At 37.5% G+C, this 13,281-nt stretch overlaps 1 long non-coding RNA gene across 1 annotated transcript; it reads right to left on the bottom strand.

Annotated features, from left to right (window-relative positions):
* Positions 1-300: 300 nt before the first annotated feature.
* On the bottom strand, positions 301-9,246 carry LOC137636036 (uncharacterized). The gene is made up of 3 exons (XR_011042899.1): positions 9,147-9,246; positions 4,505-4,646; positions 301-348 (listed from the first exon to the last, which is right to left on the bottom strand). It is a non-coding gene; the product is annotated as an uncharacterized lncRNA (long non-coding RNA).
* Between the last annotated feature and the right edge of the window lie 4,035 nt (positions 9,247-13,281).

Below are 13,281 nucleotides of genomic sequence, written 5' to 3' on the forward strand. Positions count from 1 at the left end.
AACTTCAGTAAAATGTTCAGTAAAAAAAAAAAGGCAGAATTAATGTGAATGAAAACGAATAATTAAAAAAAATATCACCAAATTGCATATATATATATATATATATATATATATATATATATATATATATATATATATAGAGAGAGAGAGAGAGAGAGAGAGAGAGAGAGAGAGAGAGAGAGAGTGTGTGTGAGAGGGAGTACGAGTCAAAAAACAAGGTTTAAAGGATACTTGTGAGTGGCAATAGAGTGTGTGTGAGAGGGAGTATATATATTATAGTAGACTAAAATTTTCTTACTGTACTCACCAATGTCACAGGGACTTCAAGCAGCACAGGCCCGCTGGGTTCTGTAAAGGAAACAAGAAATACAGTTATTGCCGACCACAATAAAACAATCAGTTCTCTTCCAATGTTTTCAGAGTGATTTTATATCCATCAATATTGATATTTAGATAACCTAACCAAACTCATCATGATGCTATAAGCCCCAGGGCCCCACCAGGGAAAGTAGCCCATTAAGGAAAGAAAATGAGGAAATAAATAAACCAACTCGTAAGAGAATATAGTCCCATTTCTTGGTTTCATCCATTAGACTTCTCATAAAATATTGAAATTAATAAAATCATATTCTTTTATATAAGTTAACCTGGGAGTTAAACAGTTCAAAACACTAACAAATCTCAGCTAAAATGGTTAAATTCAATTACTTAATCATCCTATAGTATCATTTAGTCTCTTGTGAAACGAAATAATAAATTTATTTTGATTTGGGCTGAGGTATGAAAGGAACAATGTATAAGAATACAGGTTAAATCTATATACCACAGAGGAAAATATTTTTTTGTCTGGGAGAGTCAAAAGATATTTGAAGTGAGGTACATTTTCTAGATTGAATTATTGAGTTCTGGGTATCTGAAAAGCTACAATGGAGACCCAGGATTTCATTGAAGAAAATACTTAATAGTTCGGAAACTCTGGTTGTGATGATTTGCCAACTTGGTCCCACACTAAAATAATTCGAATTGGGAGAAAATTTAGGCTATTTATATGATCAATTGTGTACATGGTGCTCCGGTAATGGCTTATTATTAAAGTTGGGAATTGGTGAGATTGACGATTCTTACTACGTAACAGGAAGGAACTCTGGAATCTTCAGAAGAGCCAACAACCATTGGGAATGAAGACTCTAGAAAATGTGAGTGTACTATTATTTTGAAGTGTTATTATATCTATATTACTGTATAGTAGATGTAGGATGTTTTTGGGAGCTGATCCTAAGATAGATTCCTCTAGAACTCCCACTTAATCTTCACTTTATTGGCATTGCCAGTGTCACTATCAAGACAACAACTGACATCATGGAGTGCATTGTCCAGATTCATTACTGACCAATGGGACCAGAGAACTAGCAGCACATTCTTTCCCCCTCTTATAGTTTCCTTCTGGCTTTGGTGGTAGTCACCAGTTCCAATATTTTTTTTTTAAGGGCATTTCTGTCTATAGGTAATTTGTAGGAGTGCACAGCTTACGCAGCAAAGGTCATGCATACATATACCAAGGCACTTCCCCCAATTTTGGAGGTAGCCGACATCAAACAAATGAAACAAAAAGGGGGACGTCTCCTCTCTCTGTTCCTCCCAGCCTGACAAGGGATTTAACCGAGTTCGGATGGTACTGCTAGGGTGCCACAGCCCACCCTCCGACGTTATCCACCACAGATGAAGCTTCATAATGCTGAATCCCCTACTGCTGCTACCTCCACGGTCATCCAAGGCACCGGAGGAAGCAGCAGGGCCTACCGGAACTGCGTCACGCGATTGTGACACAGTTCCGGTAGGCCCTGCTGCTTCCTCCGGTGCCTTGGAAGACCCTGGAAGGGGGAGGTGACAAGTGATAATGACACTCCTCCTTTAGACAATTCATATCATCAGTCTACTTTTGGTTGATGAGCTTAATAAGCTCTTGACGTCATTGGCTCCCTTGAGAATTCCAGTGAATCCTTTTTTAAACCCTTTTACGCCCGGGCTATTTGGAAATTTCCAACCCTCAACCCCCAAGAGGTTATTTTTTCCCATCACATTTTGCAGTACTATACTTTTTTTAAATTGCCCTAACAGGCTTAATTTTTGTCATAGAGAGGTCAGGTTGGTCTCATTCTCTTGGAAAATGCCTGAATTTTCTCAAAAAAAAAAATTATCAAAAATATGAAAAAAAAAAATTTATAGCATTGTTTTTTCAAGGACGTACCGGTACGTCCATGGGGGTAAAGGGATGGCTTTTGTGAAACGTACCAGTACGTCCTTTGGGGGTAAAAGGGTTATAAGAGGTAATTCTGGTCATGTCCGATAAGCTGCTAGACCTAACCTAGCTCCATTCCTAAGTTGAGCCTAGTGTTAATAGTGTTTCAGTTAGGGTTCTGAAAGTTTGCTGAGCAGTGCAGACTCCAAAGCCTCTCCAAGACCCTCAAATTCTTTAATCACTTTAGGCCCTTTTGCTACTAAACCCTTGCAGGCTATAATCCTGGTCGCTCTATAAGAAAGAAATAAAATGTTGAACGAAAAGCCGAGAGAAATAGAAGAAAAATGGTCAAAAATGAGAGCAGAAATTGTCGAAGAGGTGCTGAGAAAGGTGAAGAATGAAATAATGGACGAGGTCGTAAGTACAATTAATATCAGGTTTAGCCAGAATGAATTTGAAGAGATGTAGGGCAAAATCAGGTAGAATTAGTTAAATCAAAAGTATTGCAGGAACTAGAAGAAGAGGAGGAAAAAAAAAAGGAGTGTGTGCAATTTAGTGCTGTATAATGTACCAGCTGAGCTCGGCTGAGTCCCTGGTTAGGCTGGAGGAATGTAGAGAGTAGAGGTCCCCTTTTTGTTTTGTTTCATTGTTGATGTCGGCTACCCCACAAAATTGGGGGCAGTGCCTTTGGTATATGTATAATGTACCAGAAAGTGAGAGGGAGGAAGCAGAGGAAAGGAAAACAGAGGATACTAATTGGTGTCAGGATATTTTCAGAAATAGTTTAGAGCTCGAGCAGATAGAGATGGAACAGGTAATAAGGCTAGGGAAGCGAAATGAGGGGGGGAGGGGACGACCTAGGCCAGTGCTTATTAAATTTAAGAATGAAGAAATGAAGTGGAAAATCCTAAAAAGTGCTAAGAAACTAAAACATGAACAAGATCCTTTGAAAAAAAGAGTAGGTATAACAAAGGACATGACGAAAAAGGAAAGAGAGGCTATGTCAAAACTTAGGGAAGAGCTCAAAGAAAAACAAAATAATGGAGAGAATGGCTGGATGATAAAAGACGGGAAACTCCTCAGAGAACAGGGGGCCAGAGAAAGGAGGTAGAGATAGGACCACAAGAAATGCAAAAGGGGAACAGAAAAAGGAATGAATACGGATCACGCGACAGACCAACGGAAGAGAATAAGAGAATTAGTTTCAAAATGATAAATACACAAGGGTTAACAAAGCAAAAATACATGGAAATGGAGAGTTTCCTAAACGATAGCTAACTGAAACACAACAAAAAATAGATAAGATTAATATAAGTGATGGTACAATTAAGAAGGAGAGTATGAGGGACTTTAAAGATAAAAAAGGAGGGGGGTTAATGGTGATATACAAAGACGACAAGGATATAGAAATGGAAAAAGTTCATTCGAAGAACTTAAGATATATTGGAAGTAAAAGGGAATATCCTTAAAAAGAAAGTGAGACTTATTGTAGCATATATGGATTGTGGCGGGGATAGGGAAGGTAAAGAGAGAAACGTAGTGATACGAGCAGAGCTAGAGAAAAAAATAGAGGAAGTTGAGGAAGATGAAGCACTAATTATAATGGGAGATTTTAATGGTTATCTAGGCTTCTTGGGATACCAAGAGGAGAATGAAAACGGAAAGAAAATACGTACCAGTACAAAGGATGTACTGGTACGTTTCACAAAACCCATCCCTTTACCCCCACGGACGTACCGGTACGTCCTTGAAAAAAAAATGCTATAAAATTTTATTTATTCATATTTTTGATATTTTGAAAAAATTCAGGCATTTTCCAAGAGAATGAGACCAACCTGACCTCTCTATGACAAAAATTAAGGCTGTTAGAGCAATTTGAAAAAAATATACTGCAAAATGAGCTTGGAAAAAAATAACCCCTGCGGGTTAAAGGTTGGAAAGTTCCAAATATCCTGGGGGTAAAAGGGTTAACTGCTAGTGTATCTGATTACTTTACAAGAGGCATGTGTCTACTGCAAGGAAAGAAAATAGGATTTTTTTCTTTATTATTTTAGAGGTATATGTCAATAAACCAAGTTGCTGGAGAATAAGCAATATAACCACTAGAGGAGGTTCAGATATATAAAACTATTCACCTTCGTAAAACCTATAACTCAAAATTGATATTCCAATGATAAGCATAACCACATACCAAAGTTAATTCGCATAAATAGTCAAAGAAAAGCAGAAATTTTCCAACCATAATAATACTAATAACATACTTACCCTCTTTGAGGGTTTCCTTTAGTTACAGAAAGGGACACAGCCAAGACTTTGAAGATATTGGGTGCCACTTATCTCCACACCGTAATGTGACGCTTACGCTGACAGCACCTTTCATGGAGCTACCAGAGTCATGCCTTGATCGCTGCAAGAAAAAAAATAGATTCATACCTATTCATATATTAAAGAAATGTTATTAAACCAAGAATTTAGGTTATACTCGATACATTTCAACACTAACCTTTCATGCGTAATGTTATCGATATTATGAAATATGTTCATATTCACATTTTTATAAAGCAATCCAAGAAGGAATTTAAATGATCTAACAAAATTAATCTGTGTGATAGAGATTAAATCTATACTGTAGCTTACAGTAAAAAACAAATCAGTAAGTAAAAAGGCTAACAATTCAAGGAGAAGAAACAGGCAATGGTTCAAAGGAAGACAGTAGCAATGGATCTCCATTAAAAACTTGATATAGAATATGAAAAAATAAATAAATAGAACATTATGACAAGCATTCCCAACAAGATACAGTACATTCTTCTTACATACATATACCAAGGCACTTCCCCCAATTTTGGAGGTAGCCGACATCAAACAAATGAAACAAAAAAGGGGACGTCTCCTCTCTCTGTTCCTCCCAGCCTGACAAGGGACTCAACCGAGTTCAGCTGGTACTGCTAGGGGTGCCACAGCCCACCCTCCCCCGTTATCCACCACAGATGAAGCTTCATAATGCTGAATTCCCTACTGCTGCTACCTCCAGGGTCTTCCAAGGCACCGGAGGAAGCAGCAGGGCCTACCGGAACTGCGTCACAATCGCTCACCATTCACTCATATTTCTAGCACTCTCTCCTGCCTCTTTCACATCTATCCTCCTATCACCCAGAGCTTCCTTCACTCCATCCATCCACCCAAACCTTGGCCTTCCTCTTGTACTTCTCCCATCAACTCTTGCATTCATCACCTTCTTTAGCATACAGCCATTTTCCATTCTTTCAAAATGGCCAAACCACATCAACACATTCATATCCACTCTTAGCTTCTTACATTTGCTTAATAATATTAGTTTAGTCGAAGCATATTTGGCTACCACCACAACAATCCATGTTATATAAAATGGAATTCTAATAATAATATTGATTATTCCAATAATCACCTGATGATTAGAGCGCTTCTCTTTCAAAGTTGGTTATTTACGGACAAATTCTTTGTTTTCTTCCTCACCTTATCCCTATATTAAGTGGCTGGTAATCTGATGCGTCCTCTCCAATGCCTTCTATCAAAGGCATCCTCTTCCCCCAAAACCTCTTCTCTCCACATCATCCTTCACCTTATCTCGCCATCTAATTCTATGCCACCCTCTTGATCCTTCTCCCCCTAACAGGTTCCTCCCATGCCCTCTGAACTCCCTCCCTACCATCCATCATCAACATGTCCCACACCACCAGTCGTGACACACTTATCTCTGTAATCTTTACTAACCTGCCATTTATCTTATTTCATCATTTTCCAACCTTTCAAGCAGTGATATTCCCATAATCCACCTTAGCAGTCTCATCTCTGTTCCCTCAAGCTTTACTTCCGCTTTTTTTCTTGAAGCCCAAGTTTCTTATCCATACATTTAACATGACATCTTCAAAAACACCGAAACACAAACCAATAAAAACAACACATCTGGATCTCGCTGGTGCTAGAAAGGAATGAGGGTAGAAGCGTGGGTAGTGGTAAGGGTGGCGGGAGGGTAGTCGTAGTAGCGGGCAGTAGTCGGATGTAGAACGGCACCTCGTAGTATCGGGGGATATTGAGGAAGGAGAGGACTAATTGATAAGGGACCTCTGGTAGTGGTTCTAACACGCCCCAGTTACTATACCGACACTCTTTTAGAGTGAGCGAGCTGGATTTATTCCTGGCATTCCATGCAACTTTTTCTCTGGTATATTTAGCAGTACTGATACCTTAGAAATGGTGCTTTAAGGAGCATTTCAGTGGGCGACACAGGACCCTCGCCCAGAAATAGATTTTTCCTTCGTCAAAATCCCTTAATTAGTGTGCTATAGGTCTTGACTTTTATCTTGATTGTTATTTTCTGATCACATACCACTCCTGCTACCTCCCTCCACTTTCCCCATGCTGCTTTTATCCTACTCTCAACTTCAGCCTCACATCCTCCTCCTGATTTATAGTAGATACCAAGTATCTAAATTGTTCAACCTGTTTTATAACTGCTCCATTACTTTCATGTATGGCTATTCTATCCCTACCTTCCTTACTGCTCACCAAGCAGGCATCTATCCAATTCCTGTTTGCTTTCCTTGTAATATGGGTAGGAGCCTTATTGTGATGTATCAAGTTAATCTCAATAATGAGTAAAATTGCCTTTACACCAGAAGAGAGTTCTATTAAGAAAAACCGAGGGGTAGGTGGCATTCAACTTGGTGTGGGAATTTTTGCAATTTCAGGATAGACGTTTGTGCTTGGCCAGCTTCGAGAGAGAGAAGCACTATGAAAATCAGGCAAGATTCATAAAAATGAGTTTTATAATAAACCTATTACATGTACTCACAATTAACCCTTTTAACCCCCAATGGACGCACTGGTACGTTTCACAAAACCCATCCCTTTACCCCCATGGACGTACCAGTACGTCCTTGCAAAAAAAAAAAAATGTTTTTTTTACATTTACATATTTTTGATAACTTGAGAAACTTCAGGCATTTTCCAAAAGAATGAGACCAACCTGACCTCTCTATAACAAAAATTAAGGCTGTTAGAGCAATTTAAACAATATATATTAAAAAATGTGCTAGGAAAAAAAAAAAACCTGGGGGTTAAGGGTTGGAAAGTTCCAAAAAGCGTTGGGGGTAAAAGGGTTAAGCCATTTTGTTGTCCTGAAATTATGTAAGTTTTATAATCCATTAGAAATTAAGAATGATACTGGCAATTACCATTACTGTAATATACTTTAGCAGATCTTGTGTACAGTACATTTAAGTGATCTAATTAATTGTGGGTCTATGCCTGAGACCGTAGCAGTTAAGCTTAAGATGATGTTACTATGACCCTTCTGCCAGTACTGTATAATTTTGTACATTATATTTCCTGTTTTTTCTCCTGTGATAGCAATTAGCATAAATTTTATAGTGTTATAATATAGAAAGATTTCTACCAATAATACAGGCCTTGTATATAGCAATGTCATCCTTATGAGCCATATCAAGAGGCAAGTAGCTGTGCAAACCCATATCAGTAGAGCTCTACTGATGAACCAACCAGAGTAATGCAATCTTCAGTAGCAGTAGGGAGAACTTTGATAGGGTATTGAACTGTCTTCATCTTGGAAGAAGTCGAATGGAGATACCAATTCAATAGGTTAAGGTCAATGATGAGACGTCACCCCCGGATCACCTTGAAAATTACAAATATGAAACTGTGAAAATCGTGAGCCATCCAAAACTTCTCAACACTATGATCATCTTGCTCTACAGAGCTCACAGTTTATCAAGAGTCCTGGCTGTATGAGCTGCAACTGCCATAAAAAGGAATTCTGTATCCTTTTAGGATGACCAGAGTAGCCTTGGGTTCCACTCCCAACTGATGCCACACCTTCCGGAATTCATTTGACAAGTTTCTACCAAAGAAACGAGAGAATCTGCGAGCGAGCAACAAATTGACTTTCTCCATCCTCTCAAGAGAATTTCATTAATAGAATAGCAGCTTATTTCAGCTCAAAAGTGTGGCTGCTGTCTTTTTTAAGGCAAGGATGCATATGATAACATCCGAGTCCTTTATATAGTTCCCTACTTTTGAAGAAAAAAAGAATAAAGTTGGTTGCTGTTGGATTCTCTAGTTCAAGTGACCTAATTTTTAGTATCATTACTTATAAACTGGCAAGAACTCCCATTTTTCATTACTGCTCTAGTGACTACAATATTGAGATTGTCTGCTACCTATCATCTTGAAATAAAATTGGTATTCATAAAATCTACCAGACTGAATAGGGAAAGCTTAAAAATCTTCTTTGGGACAATGCTGACAAAACCATACCCAAAAAATAGGAACCGAAGCCCGTCCTTGGAAAGACACCAATGTGTTGACCTTGTAGACATTTTAAAAACTACTTTTACTGGTATGAATGTGTTGAGGTGGTTTGGCCATGTTGAGAGAATGGAAAATGGCTGTCTGCTAAAGAAGGTGATGAATGCAAGAGTTGATGGGAGAAGTACGAGAGGAAGGCCAAGGTTTGGGTGGATGGATGGAGTGAAGGAAGCTCTGGGTGATAGGAGGATAGATGTGAGCGAGGCAAGAGAGCGTGCTAGAAATAGGAATGAATGGCGAGCGATTGTGACGCAGTTCCGGTAGGCCCTGCTGCTGCCTCCGATGCCTTAGATGACCGCGGAGGTAGCAGCAGTAGGGGATTCAGCATTATGAAGCTTCATCTGTGGTGGATAATGTGGGAGGGTGGGCTGTGACACCCTAGCAGTACCAGCTGAACTCTGTTGAGTCCCTTGTTAGGCTGGGAGGAACGTAGAGTAGAGGTCCCCTTTTTGTTTTGTTTCTTTGTTGATGTCGGCTACCCCCCAAAATTGGGGGAAGTGCCTTGGTATATGTATGTATGTATGAATAATAGTATACTCACATTTTCTAGTCTTGATCCTCATGGTTATTGGCTTCTCTGAAGACATTTCATCATTTGGTAAGCTGTGGTCACGTACAGCTGCTACCTGCCACCTCCAGCTAAAATTAATTCTTCATAATCAAAATCTTATACACATTAATTTGCTTCCAGTAATAAAAAAGTAATATCTATAGTTCCTTAACCAGAGGATTTCTTTCAAAAACATTTATTTGTTACTGTAAAACAATAACTTGAAATTATTGAAAGTTTGGAACACTTTACTATGGCTTATGATGAGATAAAATGATAAATCTCATTCACCAGGGAAATATATTAATTTCTAAAAAATATTAATATACAACAAGTCTATTTGAGTAACCTCTTTATAAAAGAGAAAGTCGTAAAAATCTACATGTGAGAACACCAATAATAAAAAAACACTATTCAAGAAAAAATAAAATATGACAAAGTAAATATGATTTATCTTCAATGAAATTTGACACCAATAATGTGTGCGTGTTATTCATTAACCCTTTTACCCGCAAAAGGACGTACTGGTACGTTCCACAAAACCCATCCCTTTACCCCCATGGACGTACCGGTACGTCCTTGCAAAAAAAAAAAAGCTATAAACATTTTTTTTTCCTATTTTCGATAATTTTTTGAAAAAATTCAGGCATTTTCCAAGAGAATGAGACCAACCTGACCTCTTTATGACAAAAATTAAGGCTGTTAGAGCAATTTAAAGAAAATATACTGCAAAATGTGCTGGAAAAAAAATAACCCCTGGGGGTTAAGAGTTGGAAATTTCCAAATACCCTGGGGGTAAAAGGGTTAAAAGATATAAAGTGATATAAAACAAAGGTTGAAGTCGCCGAACAACGCGGCGGAGCTGTAGTGAAACGAAAAAGTGAAGTGATTAGAAAATCCCCCTAAGCAAGAAAAACCAGTAAAAAAAGAATAGTGAGTTCGCAACAAAGTAAGGATATATGCAGTGACTGCAGAAATAAAAATAAAGTTAAAAAAAACGAAGAGGGACTGATATGTGACGAATGCGATAAGTGGTACCACGCCATGTGCCAAAAAATATCCAGAGCTACATATAGGGCTCTTAAGAGAGCACGAAGAACTAATGTGGATGTGTAACAATTGCAAACAAGAATTAAAGTGCAGTAAAAATAAAATGAAAGATCTAGAAGAAAGAAATAAAATGTTGAACGAAAAGCTGAGAGAAATAGAAGAAAAATGGTCAAAAATGAGAGCAGAAATTGTCGAAGAGGTGCTGAGGAAGGTGAAGAATGAAATAATGGACGAGGTCGTAAGTACAATAAATAACAGGTTTAGCCAGAATGAATTTTGAGATGTAGAGCACAATCAGGTAGAAGTAGTTGAATCAAAAGTATTGCAGGAACTAGAAGAAGAGGAGGAAAAAAGAAGGAGTGTGTGCAATTTAGTGCTGTATAATGTACCAGCTGAGCTCGGCTGAGTCCCTGGTTAGGCTGGAGGAATGTAGAGAGTAGAGGTCCCCTTTTTGTTTTGTTTCATTGTTGATGTCGGCTACCCCACAAAATTGGGGGCAGTGCCTTTGGTATATATATAATGTACCAGAAAGTAAAAGGGAAGAAGCAGAGGAAAGAAAAAGAGGATACTAATTGGTGTAAGGATATTTTCAGAAATAGTTTAGAGCTAGAGCAGATAGAGATGGAACAGGTAATAAGGCTAGGGAAGCGAAATGAGGGCGGGAGGGGACGACCTAAGCCAGTGCTCATTAAATTTAAGAATGAAGAAATGAAGTGGAAAATCCTAAAAAGTGCTAAGAAACTAAAACATGAACAAGATCCTTTGAAAAAAAGAATAGGTATAACAGAGGACATGACGAAAAAGGAAAGAGAGGCTATGTCAAAACTTAGGGAAGAGCTCAAAGAAAAACAAAATAATGGAGAGAATGGCTGGATGATAAAAAACGGGAAACTCCTCAGAGAACAGGGGGCCAGAGAAAGGAGGTAGAGACAGGACCACAAGAAATGCATAAGGGGAACAGAAAAAGGAATGAATACGGATCACGCGACAGACCATCGGAAAAGAATAAGAGAATTAGTTTCAAAATGATAAATATACAAGGCTTAACAAAGCCAAAATACATGGAAATGGAGTCTCCTAAACGATAGCTTTGATATCAACATAGTAGTGCTAACTGAAACACAACAAAAAATAGATAAGATTAATATAAGTGATGGTACAATTAAGAAGGAGAGTATGAGGGACTTTTAAAGATAAAAAAGGAGGGGTGTTAATGGCGATATATAAAGACGACAAGGATATCGAAATGGAAAAAGTTAATTCGAAGAACTTGGGTATATTGGATGTAAAATGGAATATCCTTTAAAAGAAAGTGAGACTTATTGTAGTATATATGGATTGTGGCAGGGATAGGGAAGGTAAAGAGAGAAACGCAGTGATACGAGCAGAGCTAGAGAAAAAAATAGAGGAAGTAGAGGAAGATGAAGCACTAATTATAATGGGAGATTTTAATGGTCATCTTGGCTTCTTGGGATACCAAGAGGAGAATGAAAACGGAAAGAAAATACTCGAGGTAATAAACAATAAAAACCTTATATTATTAAATGTAGATGAGAAATGCAAAGGAACATATACATGGGAGAGAGGTGATCAAAGAAGTGCCATAGACTTGGTGTTGGTTAATAAAGAAATGTATGAATACTTCAATGAGATGAATATAGATGAAGAAAAAGATAAAGTAGATATATCTGACCATAATCTGATTGAGGTAGAGGTCAGCGTAAAAGCGACGATAGAAAACTACAAAAAAGGATTTTGGAAAGAAAGTATGTATTACAAAACAGACGAAGAAAGTCTTAGGGAATACAGGGAAGAATTAAAAAATAATCTAGAGAACAGAGAAATCACAAGGATGGATGAATTTGATGAAGTTGTAGAAGAGTCAGCAAAAAGAAAGCTACGAGCAAAGTACAGACGGAGAATAACTGGAGAAGAGAAAGCAAAGGTAGAACCAGAGTGGATGACAAATAAAATCAAGAGAGGAAATAAAAGAGAAAAAACTTAACAGAGAAAAGCGATACCTGAGAGGAGAAGAAAGGGAAAAAGCGTTTCTGCTGTATAAACAACAAAAAGAGAAAACGCAGGTTATAATAAAGGAAGCAATGTGGGAAAATGAAAAGAAGGCTAATGGAGTAAGGAAGGATAGGAACAAGATATTCAAAAAAATTTGACAAACTAAAAGGGAAAAAGGAAAAGGAAGAAGAAATACAATTATATGACGAAAATGGAGAAAAACTATCCAAAGAAGTAGCAGAGGAACAAATAGATAGGTTCTGGGGGAAAATATTTATAAAATGCACGAAAAGAAAATGAAAGAGGTATGGAATAGTGAAGAAAGACAAAGTTATATAGAAAAATTAAAGGAAATAAAAAAAGAAGAAAACTCATTAGGACACTCATTCCCTATAGAAATAAGAGAGCACATGGATATGATATCACCAATAACAAGAAAGATAACCAATGAATATTCCCAAGTTAACAGAGGAAAAAGTTAAGAAAATGTTAAGAAAAATGAAAAATAAAAAGGCAGCAGGTCCAGATGAACTGAAACCAGAATTATATAAAACTATAGCTAATGACAGCAAATGTTTGGAAATCATTACAAAGTGCCTTCAAAATGAAACGGAGGAGAAGAACAAGCCCGAAAAGTGGAAAAAGTCTAAAACGAAAATGATAAAAAAGGTAAAGAAACCCACAGTAAAAGATCTAAGACCAATTGCCCTTACAAATGCCTCATACAAAATATTTATGGCCCTCATGAAAGATGAAATAGAAGAACACCTTAGAGAAATATGGAGATGAAAGAAACGCAAGCCGGGTTCACAAAAGGAGGAAGAGTAGAAGATAAAATATCTATTTAACAATACTGTGTAGAAGAAAGCTACAAAAGGAAGGAAAGTTTAATAGTAATTTCAATAGATTTCAAGAAAGCGTATGACTCAATAAGAGGGAAAAAATAATAGAAATTATGAAATATAGAATACACCCAAATGTAATAGATACATTGGAAGAAATCTACGAAGGAGACAAAACCAAAATAAACATAGGATATGAATTAGATAAAGAATTTGAAGTA

The sequence above is a fragment of the Palaemon carinicauda genome, unplaced genomic scaffold (assembly GCF_036898095.1).
Source record: "Palaemon carinicauda isolate YSFRI2023 unplaced genomic scaffold, ASM3689809v2 scaffold2141, whole genome shotgun sequence".
Lineage (NCBI taxonomy): Eukaryota > Metazoa > Arthropoda > Malacostraca > Decapoda > Palaemonidae > Palaemon > Palaemon carinicauda.